Genomic DNA, 15,426 nt, shown 5'->3' on the forward strand with positions numbered 1-15,426 from the left:
CACAAAGGGCTGAACCGATTCTGTCGCTTGCCCTTCGGCATAACGGCTGCTCCAGCTGTGCTCCAGAGGGCTGTGGACCAGATCTGGAGTGGCTTGCCAGGAGTCCAGTGCTATCTTGACGACATCCTGGTCACAGGCAGTGCATGAGGAGGATCACCTTAAGAGCCTGGAGGCTGCCCTGCAAAGACTGGAGGAGTACGGCCTACGAGGCCGCAAAGACAAATGTGAATTCCTCCACTCTCTGCTGAATATTTGGGACGTGTCATAGATGCTAGGCAGGGCCGCAGCACCGGGTAGGGCCGAGGCGGGTCTGTACTAGCCCAGGCAGGCCTGGCACCAGTGGGCAGCACAAAGCAGTCTGGTCCCCATCCAAGCAGCCCCACAGGGCCACCCACCCATGGACTGTTTGGGGTGGACAGGGCCGGTGGGTGGGCTGGGCTGGCAGCGGGGCGGGGGCGGGAATCGCAGAGGGAGCCTTTGCTCGAGCCCTGTACCTGACACTTGGCCGCGCTGGAGCAATGGCAGGAGGTAGAGACCCCAGGGGAGAGGGGGAGCCGCTCTCTGCCATCATGGAACTGCCTCGGGGAGATTGGAGACAGCGTCCAGGTGTGACGCGTCTGAGGGTGGGTCCCTGTAGAGCCCAGGTGTCTGGGCAAGCCAGGGAGTCAAGGGTCTGTCACCAGGGGGCCCGTGACAGGAATGAGCAGGAGGCTGGAGCGTGGTTGATGGGGGACTCTCCTTCAAGGAGGGTGGACTGGCAAGAGGAAGGGCTGGTACCAACATCCGGCCTGTGGCCACCTGTTCCCCAGAACTGTGGGTCAAAGCCCGTCAGGCCAGCAAGCAGCAGGAGTGACCTGGTCAAACTTCTCTTCCAGGCTGGAGACCAGCTGGGCGGCCAGGAGGGCACTAAACAGACGCCTGGGGAGGGCGCTGAAGAGGCAAACACAGCCCAGACCCAGACTCAGCAGGTCGTAAACAGGAACTGATGTCACAAGGCGTGGGATGAGAAGGACGTTTTCAGCAGCTTTTATCCCAGTGCTGGGAGTCTGGGTAGCAAGAGGAATTGGAGGCTCTCCCTGATAAGAGGAAATACGATCAAATTGGCCCTGTTGAAACCTGATGGGACATTCACACGATTGCAATGGGAACGTCGCTGGCTGTGTGGGAAGGAGCGTGGCTAAAGGAAGCTGCGTGTGCGGAGCCTGGCACGCTACAGGAAAGATACCATTACCTGCTTTAGAGTTATTGGTGACGCCGCAGGATCTTGGGTGTGTGTGGATCGCAGTGCTGACTAGCAAAGCCCAGGAGGGGACTGGTGTGTGGGTCTGTTGCAGGTCTCTGAATCAAACCAGAGCACACCCGTCTAATGTGTGGAAAGAAAATGGTGATGTCATGGGAGACGTCAATCTGGGAGACATGCTGGAGGCCTCAATACTAAAATGTCACAGATGGCAATTGTCTTACACAAAAGGTATTGTACCCAATACAAGTTAACTCTAGTCTGGACCTCCTGTGATGGATAAACATGACCTGATCACTGGACTGGAACCTGGTAGTTGCCTATAGACCAGTAATCATGACCTGACCGATTCAAATACAGACAATAGAGGACAGTCCCAGCCAGTAATAAATACACTTGGTTCTTAAAAGGGCTAATTTCCTAAAACTGAGGAAAATTCACTTGGAGGAAAAATTAGACAGAAAAATGTGAATGAAAATGGGGCGCTTTTTAAGAAGAGATTATTAGATGTCCAAAAACTCATGAATCTCCAATCCAAAAAGAGGACAATTTGGGTTAAAAGCCCATCCTGGTTCCGTAGCAAATGAAGGTAGCAATTAGAAATTAAAAAGCAATATATAACCAATGGAAAAAGGAGAAGCAGATAGTAATCAATATAAACCAGTAGTTATTAAATGTAGAAAATTGATCAGGGAAGCTAAAGACATCTAAGAAAACTCCTTGGCTGGCAGGATCAATGACAATAAAGAGGTTTTAAAAATATATTATGAACAAAAGAAATCCTAGCAATGGTAGAGCCTATTATGAGATCTTCCTTCTTCTTTGACTCCCATCCATCAGCTCAGCTGCAACAATGGGGCTGAATGAAGTTTTTCCACCACTTTGTCTTGTGCCAGCGCCACAGCTTCAACCCTCTTATGTCATTCTTCATTCCTATCAGTGCATCCGTCTTCCTCTGTTGCTAGTTCTTTGCACTTTGGTATGTATCCTCATGTATGGTGTCCTCTCCAGGTCTGTGCTTGACACATGTCCAAATCATCGCAATAGTCTTTCCTGAAGCTTCTCTAACAGTGTTATTTCCTGCCAGAGCTGTTTTCTTATCACTTAGGTTTTTTCGTTTTCTGTGGTCTTGACACTCTCAGGATTCCGCTCAGCTAGTTTATTTCTGTAGTCAATATCTTATGTTTGTCGGCTTGCCTCACACTCCAGCATTCCGTCCCGTGACATTCCCCATCGCAATCCGGACTGGCGTGTAGCTGTGTCACTCCAATTCTTCACTCTTGGGCCCTGATTTACCCCACTTTGCTGTGTGAACCACCCACTCCTGGGTCGGCCCACACCCAGCCTCCCGTGTGTAGTCGGTCCTTCACCTAGTGAAGGAGCACTCCGGCCAGCCACTCGTGGGATTGACCCCAGCAAACACCCCCAGTCCCAGATACAACCCCGGGAACTGCCGTCTTGCTGAGTTCAGTGCTGCACACTGCACCCTGCCAGCTCATTTACACGTGTCCGTCACTTTATCAGCGAAATTGCTGTGCACCAGCTCAGTCACTCTAAGCGAGGTCTCTGCACACACTCAATCCACAGGCGCTGCTTTAGATAAAACAAACAATTAAGTGTATTGACAACAGCAAGATTTTAAGTGGATCCAAGTCAGATTAACATAAACCAGAAGATTAATAAATGAGTCAAGGAGTTAATCACGATTCACTAAAAGATAACTCGTGTTCTAAACTATGATGAATATTCCAGTCTCTTCCAATCCAGGACGCTAGCTCCTATGATGTCAGCTTACCACACAGGCTGGGTGTGACCAGGCCACACCTCCCTGTGGGTAGGTGCCAGTCCTTGATGTCACGTGGGAGAAAAATTCCCGGGGAACCAAGAGACAAAGACACCGCAGCTTTTAACAAGTTTCCCCAACACCCCTGGGTCAGGTAATCGGCCCTGTCCAGCACTGGGCCTGATTTCTCCCACTGGAGCCAAAGTGCTCACAGGTGCATAGGCCAGTCCGTTGTTCCTGTGTGCAGGCCTCTGCGGGGCGTGGAAACACGGCCTTGTGTTCGTCTGCATCTGTTCAAACCACGTGATACACAGCAGAGTTTCGTATCTGTACATACGTGTGACATTGCAGGAAACATGCACCCAGAACAATGATGTTCAGTGTGCCAGGAGCATTCCCAAACCACCTGACACGGCGCACTCTGCATCCCACCATGCACCGTTACAGTGTCAGGGTGAACGTGAATGATACACGCATCACACCATAAGGGTGCACATGGCATACAGCATGCACAATGGGGAATAAATGTTTAATGATGGGCTCTTCAATGAAGCAGACAAAGATATAACATGATCCAATGCATGGAAGTCAAAGCTAGACAGATGCAGAGGGGACACAGGGGTACATTTGTAATGGGGAGGGTAGTTAAACACGGAACAATTTACCAAGCGTCTTGGTGGATTCTCCATCAATGGCAATTTTTCAATCACCATTGGATGTTTTTCTAAAAGATCTGCCCTAGGACTTGTTGTGGGGCAGGTCTTGGCCTGTGTTGGACAGGAGGTCAGACTAGATGGTCACTGCCCCCTTTGGGCTTGGAACCTATGAATCTCTGGGTTACTAGACAGAGATGATATAATTGTTACAGTGATGCAGAAAAAGCAGAAGTGTTTAAGTATTTATGTTTTATACATGGAAGGAAGCAGGAAGAGGTATTCATATCACATGAGGATGATGAAATACTTTCAGTCCATTAATAACTAAAGAGGATGTAAAACAACGTCTGGTGGGGTAAACATTTTAAATCAGCAGCCCCAGATACCTTGTACCCAAGAGGCCTGGAAGAGTTGGCTGGCCTGCGGAGGTTGATTTGAAATACGTATTGGAATACTGGGGGAATCCATGACAACTGGAAGAGAGCCAGCATTATGCCAAGCATCAAAAAGTGCCAGGCGGATGAGCTGGCTAACCATAGGCTGGTCACCTGACATCAATCCTGGGCAAAACCATGGAAAAACTGATACGGGATTCAAACGGCAAAGAGCGAAAAGGATGGGCCTATTATGAATGACCGACCACAGGGCTGTATGGAAACCAGTTGTCAAGCAAATCTGAGTGAATGATTTGATGACAGAACCAGCTGGCTTGATAGCGGTAACTGCATAGATGTGAGAGACTTCGACTTTTGTGCGGCATTTGACAAGTGAACGCTGCAAAGCATGCTGATAAAACGTTAGCTCTGCACAGTATCAGCAGAGCACACACTGAGTGGATCACAAACTGGCTAACTGACAGAGCTCATCATGTTGGCGCTAGTGGGCGATCATCATTGAATGGGGGGATTTCTAGGCGGGTACCACAGGAATTAGTAACAACCAGCTTCTCCCTAGTGGGTCTCACGCTTCAACCCCTTGCAGTGGACCAGGGAGTCCCCAGTAACCCTGTCACCCCTTGGAGGTACCTCACTCCTGCTTCCTTCTGCTGGCTGAGGCCAGGGGTTTTCTCTTTCTGTAGCTGCAGAGAAGCACTGTCTCCTGGCCTGGGGGGAGGGGGAGGGGGGGGTGTTTCTCCTCCAGCTGCTACCAGCCTTCTGGCAGCTTCCTCCTCCTGTGCTTCTCCCCCTCCCTTTAGGGAAGGCAGAGTTTAAGTACACCTGGACTAGCCCTTCATTGGGTCCAGGTGTCTCTAACTGCCCTGCAATCATCTCTCCCCTGCTTGCAGGAACCAGGGCTTTAGGCATTCTGGGGCTCACACTCTGCCCTGGTTTGCCTTTGTGCAGCCCTATGGCCTGACTTTATCACAATCTGGAAGTGAATTAAAGTTTCTGTTGTTACAATTTGCAGAGGACACAAAGGTTGTGGGGAGGGGTAAATAACGATGAGGATGGAGCAGTCATACAGAGTGACTTGGATCGCTTGGTAAGCGGGGCCCACTCCAACCAGATGTATTTAATACATCCGAATGCAGAGTTATACATCAAAACCATCTTGAGAAATGGGAGAATTGGTCTGAAATAAATAAGATAAAATTCAATAAAGACAAGTGCAAACTTAGGAAGGAAAAAACAAATGCACGTCTACAAAATGGGGAATAACTGGCTGGGCTGAAAAGGATCTGTGGGTTAGAACATAAGAACAGCCAGACTGGGTCAGCCCGATGGTCCATCTAGCCCAGTGTCCTGACTTCCAGCAGTGACCAATGCCAGGTGCTTCAGAGGGAACGAACAGAACAGGTCATCATTGAGTGATTCATCCCGTCACCCACTCCCAGCTTCTGGCAAACAGAAGGGAGGGACACTTCAGAGCATGGTTTTGCACCCCTGCCCACCCTGGCTAATAGTCATTGATGGATCTATCCTCCATGAACTTACCTAGTTCTTTTGTGAATCCCATTATAGGCTTGGTCTTCACAACATCCTCTGGCAAGGAGTTCCACAGGTTGACTGTGCATTGTGTGAAGAAACACTTCCTTATGTTTGTTTTAAACCTGCTCCCTATTAATTTCATTGGGTGAACCCTAGTTTTTGTGTTATGAGCAGGAGTAAATAACACTTTCTTATTCACTTTCTCCACACCAGCCATGATTTTATAGACCTCTAGCATATCCCCCCTTAGTCGTCTCTTTTCCAAGCTGGAAAGTCCCAGTTCTATTAATCTCTCCTCATACGGAAGCTGTTCCATCCCCTAACTATTTTTGTTGCCCTTTTCTGTACCTTTTTCAATGCCAATGTATCTTTTTTGAAATGGGGGCAACCAGATCTGCAGGCAGGATTCACGGTGTGGGCGCACCATGGATTTATAAAGAGGCAATAGGATATTTTCTGTCTTGTTATCTATCCCTTTCCTAATGATTCCCAACGTGCTGGTAGCTTTTTTGACTGTCACTGCACATTGAGTGGATGTTTTCGGTGAACTATCCACACTGACTCCAAGATCTCTTTGAGTGGTAAGAGCTGACTTAGACCCCATCATTTTATATGGATAGTTAGGATTATATTTCCCAACGTGCATTACTTTGCCTTTATCAACATTGAATTTCATCTGCCATTTTGTTGCCCAGTCACCCAGTTTTGTGAGATCCCTTTGTAACTCCTCGCAGTCTGCTTTGGACTTCACTATCTCGAGTAGTTTTGTATCATCTGCAAATTTTGCCACCTCACTGTTTACCCCTTTTTCCAGATCATTTATGAATATGTTGAACAGCACTGGTCCCAGAACAGACCCCTGGAGGACACCACTATTTACCTTTCTCCAGTCTGAAAACTGGCCATTTATTCCTACCCTCTGTTTCCTATCTTTTTCTCCAGTTACTGATCCAGGAGAGGATCTTCCCTCTTCTCCCATGACCGCTTACGAGCCTTTGTGAGGGACCTTCTCAAAGGCTTTCTGAAAATCTAAGTACACTATATCCATCGGATCACCCTTGTCCACATGCTTGTTGACCCTCTCAAATAATTCTAGTAGATTGCTGAGGCATGATTTCCCTTCACAAAAATCATGTTGACTATTCCCCAGCAAATCGTGTTCATCTGTGTGTCTGATAATTCTGTTCTTTATTCTAGTTTCAACCTGCCTGGTACTGAAGTTAGACTTACTGGCCTGTAATTGCTGGGATCACCTCTGGAGCCTTTTAAAAAAATTGGCATCACATTAGCTATTCTCCAGTCATCTGGTACAGAAACTAATTTAAATGATAGGTTACATACCACAGTTAGTAGTTCTGCAATTTCACATTTGAGTTACTTCAGAACTCCTGGGTGACACCATCTGGTCCTGGTGACTTATTACTGTTTAACTGATCAATTTGTTCCAAAACCTCCTCTATTGACACCTCAGTCTGAGACAGTTCCTCAGATCTGTCACCTAAAAAGAATGGCTCAGGTGTGGGAATCTCCCCCCCATCCTTAGCCATGAAGACCAATGCAAAGAATTTGTTTAGTTTCTCCGCAATAACCTTATCTACCTTGAGTGTTTCTTTAGCATTAGAGTGTGTCACAAACTGCATATGAGCCAATAATATGATGCAACTGTGAAAGACTCTAATATCACGCTGGGGTGCTTGACAGGAGTTGTCACGCTGGGTAGATGGAGGGAGAGCATTTGTTATATTGTTTGACATCAATATGTCAAAATCATAGTAAGTCATGTGAGATATGCCATGTCAGGCACTGTTCGGAAGGTTGTAATATGCTATGTCAGATGATAATACTTATGTTCATGTGTGATGTGTGACATGGAAGTTATAGATATATTTGAGATATCTGTATTTCAAATTGTGCTGCCTGGGCAACATCCCAGATAGGATGGCAGCAGGACAATAGCCTGCTTGATGGCCCAGTAAGACACTCACGGATGCAAGGGGCCCAGGAAGAAACCAAAGGCAGACCTGAAGAGTGACCAGGATTGGCCCATGTGACTCTGGACTCCATTTTAGTTCTTGTAACATTCCACAAGGCCGCATGGCCAAGACCAGAGGGTAGATAAGGCCAAGCCACAGAAACCATTTTGTCTTTGTTCCTGTCCAGCTGCAGACACACACCTGCCTCTGGATCTATTCACTTGCAACAGAACTGAAGGACTGAGACCCATCCAGGTACTGGATGTATACCAGAGGAACTGTACAAGCCTGCAACTCCACATTTCTCCCATAGGCTTGATGTATATGGACTTTTAATCATCTGTATGTATCTGATTTGCTCTAATCCTTTAACATTTCTCTCGTGGTTTATTTCTTTCTTTTTACAATAAACCTTTAGTTTTAGTTACTAAAGGATTGGCTGCCAGCGTGGGATTTTAGGTAAGATCCAAGCTTATATTGAACTGCTTCTGTGGCTGATTCCTTGGGGTCAGAGGGAACCTTTTTAGTAAAGAGCAGAGAGTTTAAATAACTGGTCTCTTTGCTGGACCTGGTGCTGATTTGGGAGCCTGGAGCTGAAATGCAGTAAAGGGGGCTGTGTGTGTTTGTGTACTGGCTTCTGTGGGGATTCAGAAGTGCAGTTTGTGGCTGGTTGGAAGTCTTGCTTCAGTGTCACCCACCAGTGCTGGAAGAATCTGCTCTCCGTTTGCAGCCTGCCCTGACCTTGGCGTTTTCAGGTGGCTGCCCTGGGCACAGACGGGTCACAGGAGTGTTGTAAGACAGACACAGCAGGTAATTGTCCCACTCTCTCAGCACTGGTGGGGCCTCAGCTGGAGTCCTGCCTCCAGTTCTGGGCACCACACTGGAGAGAGCCCAGGGGAGAGCAGGAAAAATGAGAAAAGGTTTAGAAAGTCTGAGCCGTGAGGAAAGGTTGAAAGAATTGGGTGTGCTTGGTCTAGAGAAGAGACGGCTGAAGTGGGACCTGGGAACAGTCTTCAAATATGTCCAAGGTAGTTATAAAGTGGACAGTGATCAATCGTTCTCCATGTCCATCCAGGGTAGGACAAGAAGTAGGCAGGGCAGTTTGCAGTAAAGGGAGATTTAGGTAAGATATTGGGATAAACTGTCCAACGCTCAGGTTAGTTCAGCCCTGGAATAGGTGCCAAAGGAGCCTGTGGAGTCCCCAGCACTGGACGTTTTAACAACAAGTGGGACAAAGCCCGGACAGGGATGCTCTAGAGTCACTTGGTCCTGCACAGCAAAGGGGGATGCGCTAGATGACCTCTCAAGCTCCCGTCCAGCCTGCCATTGCTAGGATCCTGTGAGCGAGGAACAAGGAATGCAGGCCATCGCTACAGACGTGGGGCTGTATCCGGGGCTGCAGGGACCCTGAAAAGCTCTAGGAGTCACCGTGGACAAGCCTCGAACATGAACTCCCAGTGCAGGGCTGTGGCCAAAAGGGGAATGTGATCCGGGGCTGTATGACCAGGACGCGGGGAGCAGGAGCAGGAGCAGGGAGCTGATTTTCCCTCTGTGTACGGCGCTGCTGAAACCGACTCTGGATGCTGTGTCCAGTTCTGGTGCCAACATTCTGAAAAGTTGCAGCGGGGCAGGAAGGAGGCACAGAACAATTCCCGGGCTGCAGAGAAGGTCTGACCGTGAGAGGTGGAAGGAGCGCGACTTGGCTGCCTTGTCAGCAGGGAGATTGAGAGGTGACTTGATGACGTGACTTGGCCATTATCTCTGAAAACTCACAGCCACTGCGGGAGGTCCCGGGTGACTGGACAAAGGCAGATATCGCGCCCAGCTTCAAGAAAGGGAAGGAGGAGGATCCGGGGAACTACAGACCGGTCAGCCTCACCTCAGTCCCTGGAAAGATCATGGAGCTGGTCCTCAAGGAATCCATTTAAGGCACTTGGAAGAGAGGAAGGTGATCAGGAACAGTCAGCATGGATTCACCAAGGGAAAGTCATGCCTGACCAACCTGATTGCTTTCTATGAAGAGGTGACTGGCTCTGTGGATGTAGGGAAGGCGGTGGATGTGATATACCTTGACTTTAGCAAAGCTTTTGATACGGTTTCTCACAGTATTCTTATCAGCAAGTTACAGAAGTATGGGTTGGATGAATGGACTATAAAATGGATAGAGAACTGGCTAGAGCATAGGGCTCAACGAGTAGTGATCAATGGCTCCATGTCTAGCTGGCAGCCGGTCGCAAGCGGAGTTCCCCAGGGGTCGGTCCTGGAGCCGGTTTTGTTCAACATCTTCATCAATGATCTGGAGGATGGGGTGGATTGCACCCTCAGCAAGTCTGCAGATGACACGAAGCTGGGGGAGTGTGTGACAGGCACCTGCCCTGCACTGGCCAGGAAAGGGTTAAGAGGGCCCCTAGGGAGGCTGCACGAAAGGTAGCCAATAGGAAGGGGCTGCCTGGCAGCCAATCAGGGCCCAAGAGGCCGGTATAAAAGGGAGCTGCAGAGTGAGCAAGAGGATGGGCTGTGACTCCCAAGAGGTTGAAGGGGCTGGAATGTCAATGTCCTGGCCAGAGCAGTGGCTGGCTGCTGGGGCCCAGCAGAGCCGAGCGCCCGCAGGGCAGGGCAGCGTGGGGAAGGTGCTGGGCCTGTGGCCCAGGGACATCCACAGAGGAGTTGTGGGGGAGATGCAGTGAAAGGCTGCCACACTCACAGGGTCCCTGGGCTGGGCCTTGGAGTAGTGGGTGGGCCTGGGTCCCTCCCAGCCCCGACAGCCATGGGAGTGGTGGCAGGAACTGCGGTGGCCATGAAGGGAAGTGGTGAGAATGAACTGCCCCAGAAGGGGGGAACACGGATTGTGACGCGGCCGGAGGGTCCAGCAGAGACAGGATGGAGGGCAAGACATTGCAGAGAGGGGCGTCTGCCTGGCTGAGAGCCGATTCCCCAGATAGCCAGGGCAAGGAGTCAGGCCATGTTACAGAGTGGTAGATACACTAGAGGGCAGGGATAGGATACAGAGGGACCTAGATACATTGGAGGTTTGGGCCAAATGAAACCTGATGAAGTTCAACAAGGACAAGTGCAGAGTCCTGCACTTAGGAAGGAAGAATCCCAGGCACAGCTACAGACTGGGGACCGATGAGCTAGGCAGCAGTTCTGCAGAAAAGGACCTGGGGGTAACAGTGGATAAGAAGCTGGATATTAGTCAGCAGTGTGCCCTGGTTGCCAAGAAGGCTAACGGCATATTGGGCTGCATTAGTAGGAGCATTGCCAGCAGATGGAGGGAAGTGATTATTCCCTCTGTTCGGCACTGGTGAGGCCACATCTGGAGTATTGTCCCCCCACTGGAGGACTGGGCCCCCCACTACAAAAAGGAGGTGGACAAGTTGGAGAGAGTCCAGCAGAGGGCAATGAAAATGATGAGGTGGTTAGAGCACATGACACACGAGGAGAGGCTAAGGGAACTGGGCTTGTTCAGTCTGCAGAAGAGAAGAATAAGGGGGGATTTGATAGCAACCTTTAACTACCTGAAAGGGGGTTCCAGGGAGGATGGAGCTAGGCTGTTCTCGGTGGTGGCAGATGACAGAACAAGGAACAACGGTCTCAAGTTGCAGTGGGGGAGGTCTAGGTTGGACATTAGGAAAAATGTTTTCCCTAGGAGGTGGTGAAGCACTGGGATGGGTTACCTAGGGAGGTGGTGGAATCTCCATCCTTAGAGGGTTTTAAGGCCCGGCTTGACAAAGCCCTGGCTGGGATGATTAGTTGGGGTTGGCCCTGCTTTGAGCAGGGTTTGGACTAGATACCTCCTGAGGTCCCTTCCAACCCTCATCTGCTATGATTCTAAGATGTGTATGTACCTTCCTGGGGAGAAAATGCAAGTGTAAAAGGGCTCTTTAATTGAGCGGAGGGCGGCAGAACAAGGCCCCGAGGGTGGACGTTCAAACGAGACACCTTCACATCAGAAATCAGGCACAGGCTTTTCACAGGAAGGGTGGTCAGCCGTGCACAAGCTCCCAGGGCCGTGGGCGAGTCTCGGTCTCTTGATGTCTCCAAGCCCTGCCGGGTGCCTTCCTGGAAGATGCCTTAGCCCGTAACACTAGGGCCGTTCTGCAACCCCACCCATCCCAGTCCCGATGGGATCTGCCTGCAAGCGCTGGGTTGGGGCAGGTCAGAAAACAGCCCCGCCCCTGGGTCTCAGGTTGGCTGGGGCTGTCGGCTCCCTGCACTGGGTGCATTGCAGAGTGGGTGTGCTGTGGCATGGCCGCAGGTTTGCGGGGAAGGGTCAGAGTCAGGCTGAGAAATGACCCAAGCGTCTCAGGCTCAGGTCAGATGGGCTGGGCCCGGTTCCGGTCCAGGCTGAGCTTAGAAGTTTGTCCTGAGCAGATTTCTCCAAGACAAGCTAGTGGGCTTGGGCCAGGTGAGTGGGGCAGTTCTCGGGCAGCGCTACCAGGGGGTCATGAACTCTCCCAGATCTGCCAACGCCTGTCCTAGGTCACTGGGGAACGTCCCCGGGCACCCGGCTCCCCGTGCCGTGGTGCCACCAGCAGAGCTTCGCAGAGGCTAGCACCCCTCCCCCCGACAGCACCCCAAGCCACTGGACCCTGTTACTGCCCCTGCCCCTCCCCCCATGAGACACCTGCACTCTGGGAGCACTGCGGGGCCTGCCCCGGATCGCTGCACTGGGGCTGCTCTGCCTGGAGATGCTCTGAGCTCCCCTCCACCCAGGAGAGCAGCAGGACAGCGTCCGCCTCCCCTCTCTCCCCACCCCCGTGAACAGCCGGTGCCAGGAGCTCAGAGGAGGAGGCGTGGGAGAGCCGGGATGCAGGGAGCTTGGTGGAGGGGAGGTGTGGGTGCTGGTGCAGGGAGTCAGGGCACAGGGTGCTCTGAGGAGGAGGTGTGGGGGTGCTGGGGGTTGTGTGGGGCTCACTGGCTCCAGACCTGTCCTCCCCTCCCTGCAGGTGTGCACCCAGCCCCATGCTCCCCGCGGGGCAGCCTGCAGTCTGGCCTGCAGGAGGGGGGCTGAGCGTGCCCACAAGCTGGCATCAAAGGGGAATGCATGAAACTCCTGGGGTGGGAACGAGGGGCAGGGAGGGGCGGAGGGCTGATGGATGAGGGAGGCGGCGTGCGGGTGCAAGGGGGCTGGGTGCTCCGGCGGAGGTGAGACATGGAGTTTGGGGGTACTCGGATGAGAGGTGCATGGGAATGGGGGGCTGTGGGCAGGGATCGGGGAGGGTGGCGTGTGTAGGAAAAGAAGGCAGGGTCCTGCGGGTGTTGCACTGGGCCAGCGTGGTGGCAGAGGCAAGGATCTGACTCCTCTTGTGTTTTCCCCACCCCGGCTGGGCCCAGCCCTCCCATCTGCCCGGGTCCCCTGGGGGGCCGTGGGGAGGAGCAGCCTGCCTGCTGGCCTAGCACGCTGTGGGAACAGGCCAGGCAGGCACGGAGGCCTGACACCCGCACCGCAGGGGCCTGAGAGTGAGTGCTGGGGGCACCTTACCTGCCCACCGAAAACAGCCCTGGGCCAGTGGCGGGGAGGGGGCCTGCGAGTGTGACAGGAACCGGGCTAGATGGGCCGCGCGTCTGGTCCCAGTTGGGGAGGGTCCGGATGTCAGGCCATCCAGACGAGCCGGGGAGGCGCTGGGATACTGGGCTGGGATACATGGGCTCCGAGGCAGCAGGACCGAATGGCCTGGTGGTTTGTTTGGGGGGCCAGCCCCAGCCGCTCCGTGTGCCCACGTGCTGCCTGGTGGGTCCCATCCCAGCTGCAGGGAGCTGTGCGCAGAGGGCGCTGACCCTGCATTTTCCAGCTGGCCTCTCCTGGCTCTGCGAATATTTTCCTGCTCTCTGGGTTTGGGGTTTTGGGTGGTTTCATTGACCAAATAAGGGAACAGGCCGCTTGCTGCTGCGGCTGCTGCCAGCTCCCCACGGCCAAGGGCTGAACTAAGCGATGGGGGGCGGGTTAGGGACCAGTTCCAACCACAGCAGAGGGAAGCTGCCTCCCAGGAGCCCAGTCACTGCCCCTGGGGGCCAGAATGCAGGGCCCATGTCTGCCCTGGGGAAGCAGATGGGGCAGCCCCATCCGATCTCACCATGGGGCTCGTTGTGTCATGGGACCATTCACTGCCCTGCCAGGGACCTTGCTGACTTGCTCACATGCCCCCACACCTTGGGGACGTTGCACACTCACACACACGTGCTCCCTAGCCCCTGCAGCATTGCTCATGCATACACAGCCCCCCATGCTTCTGTGTTTCCTCTTGTGGGCCTCAGCCCCTCTGCAGCCCCGGGTGCTTCACTGAGGCAGGGCCTGGTAGGGAGTTGGTGTGTCTCCTGCTGGACACGTCAACAGCCCCTGAGCATGGGTGTTACCGCAGACCCTACATAAACAGGTCATGCCACAGATTGAACAGCTGCAGAGGAATGGGGTTAATAAAACGAGAGGGGGCTAGCCACAGGGGAATCCCACTCCCACACCCAGAAAAGGACCAGACAGGGTGGGTAATCGTTCCAGGCACTACGTGGGTACTAAGGACTTGTCCATGCTTCCTCCTTAACTGGGATTACCTAGCGCCTGCATTTAAAACACACTCTGCTGGACTAACCCCAGCGTGTGGACCTGCCTTGACTGACTCCGCCTCACAGGCGCTGCTGGGTCCCAATCTCCACTGGACAGAGGGGGAAACTGAGGCACACCGCGAGGAAGGGACTCACCTAAGGCACCAACAGAAGCCAGGAGTCCTGGCTCCCAGCCCTCCCCGCCCGCAGAGCGGGGGCAGGGATGGAACCCAGGAGTCCTGGCTGAGCGGGGCTCCGCGTGTGCAGCCGGGCTCCGACGCCCGAGGGACCGCTCAGCCTCTCCCCGGGCCGCCCCGCCCTGGGCAAGGCTCCCTGGTCCCTCCCCGCCGGGCTGGGGCCGGGCCGGGCTGGGCCGGGAAGGCGGGGCCCGGCGCGGGGCTCCAGTCCCGTCCCTCGGCAGGAACTTTCCGGGCAGCGCAGCGCAGCGCAGCGCAGCGCGGGGCGCAGCCATGAGCCGGCTCAACCTGGACACGCACCGCCTGGCGCTGCTGGCCGCCAAGGAGGACATCCTGAACCGCCGCGCCGCCGCCAACTGGTCAGCGGGCCGGGCCGGGCCGGGCAATGGGCGGGGGCTGTGCGGCGGGGGGGCTCTGCGGCGGCAGAGAAGTGTGGGGTGCAATGGGGCGGGGTGTGCAGTGGGGTGAGGGGCTGTGCGGTGCGGGTGCAATGGGGCGGGGGGTGCAATGGGGCGGAGGCTGTGCGGTGCGGGTGCAATGGGGCGGAGGGTGCAGTGGGGCGGGGGCTGTGCGGTGCGGGTGCAATGGGGCGGGGGGTGCAGTGGGGCGTGGGTGGGAGGCCGTTTGGGAGACAAAACACACGTCGCTGGAGCCCTTTGCTCCCTGCCGGGGCTCAGCGGGTCTCCCCGTGGCGCTGGGAGACAAGACGCCTCCAGGGCAAAGGGGGTGTGACTGGCAGTGCCCGGGCTCTGGGCAAAGGGATCGGGAGCTGCGGGTCTGTCAGGGCCTGGCTGGGTCCATCTCTCCAGGGAGTCACGGAGCCGCTGGGCGTGTTTCTAGCCCTGCATTCTCTGCACGGTTCCCACAGGACGGGGAGCAGGGGGGGAAACTGAGGCACAAACCAGGCAAGTGGCTTGCCGAAGGTCACAAAGCAAGTTGTTGTCAGAGCCGGAACCCAGGGAGTTCTGCCTCTCAATTCCCCCCCTGGGAATAGAACCCAGGCGTCCTGACTCCCAGCCCCCGCTGCGCTAAAGTGCCTGGACCACAGGGTGCTTGGGGTAAACGTCAGCTGTGTCTGGCTGAAAACAAGTCCTGTGTCCTGCCTG

This window comes from Emydura macquarii, unplaced genomic scaffold (genome assembly GCF_026122565.2).
Source record: "Emydura macquarii macquarii isolate MOO-44397 ecotype Brisbane River unplaced genomic scaffold, CSIRO-AGI_Emac_v2 contig_3345, whole genome shotgun sequence".
Taxonomy (NCBI): domain Eukaryota; kingdom Metazoa; phylum Chordata; order Testudines; family Chelidae; genus Emydura; species Emydura macquarii.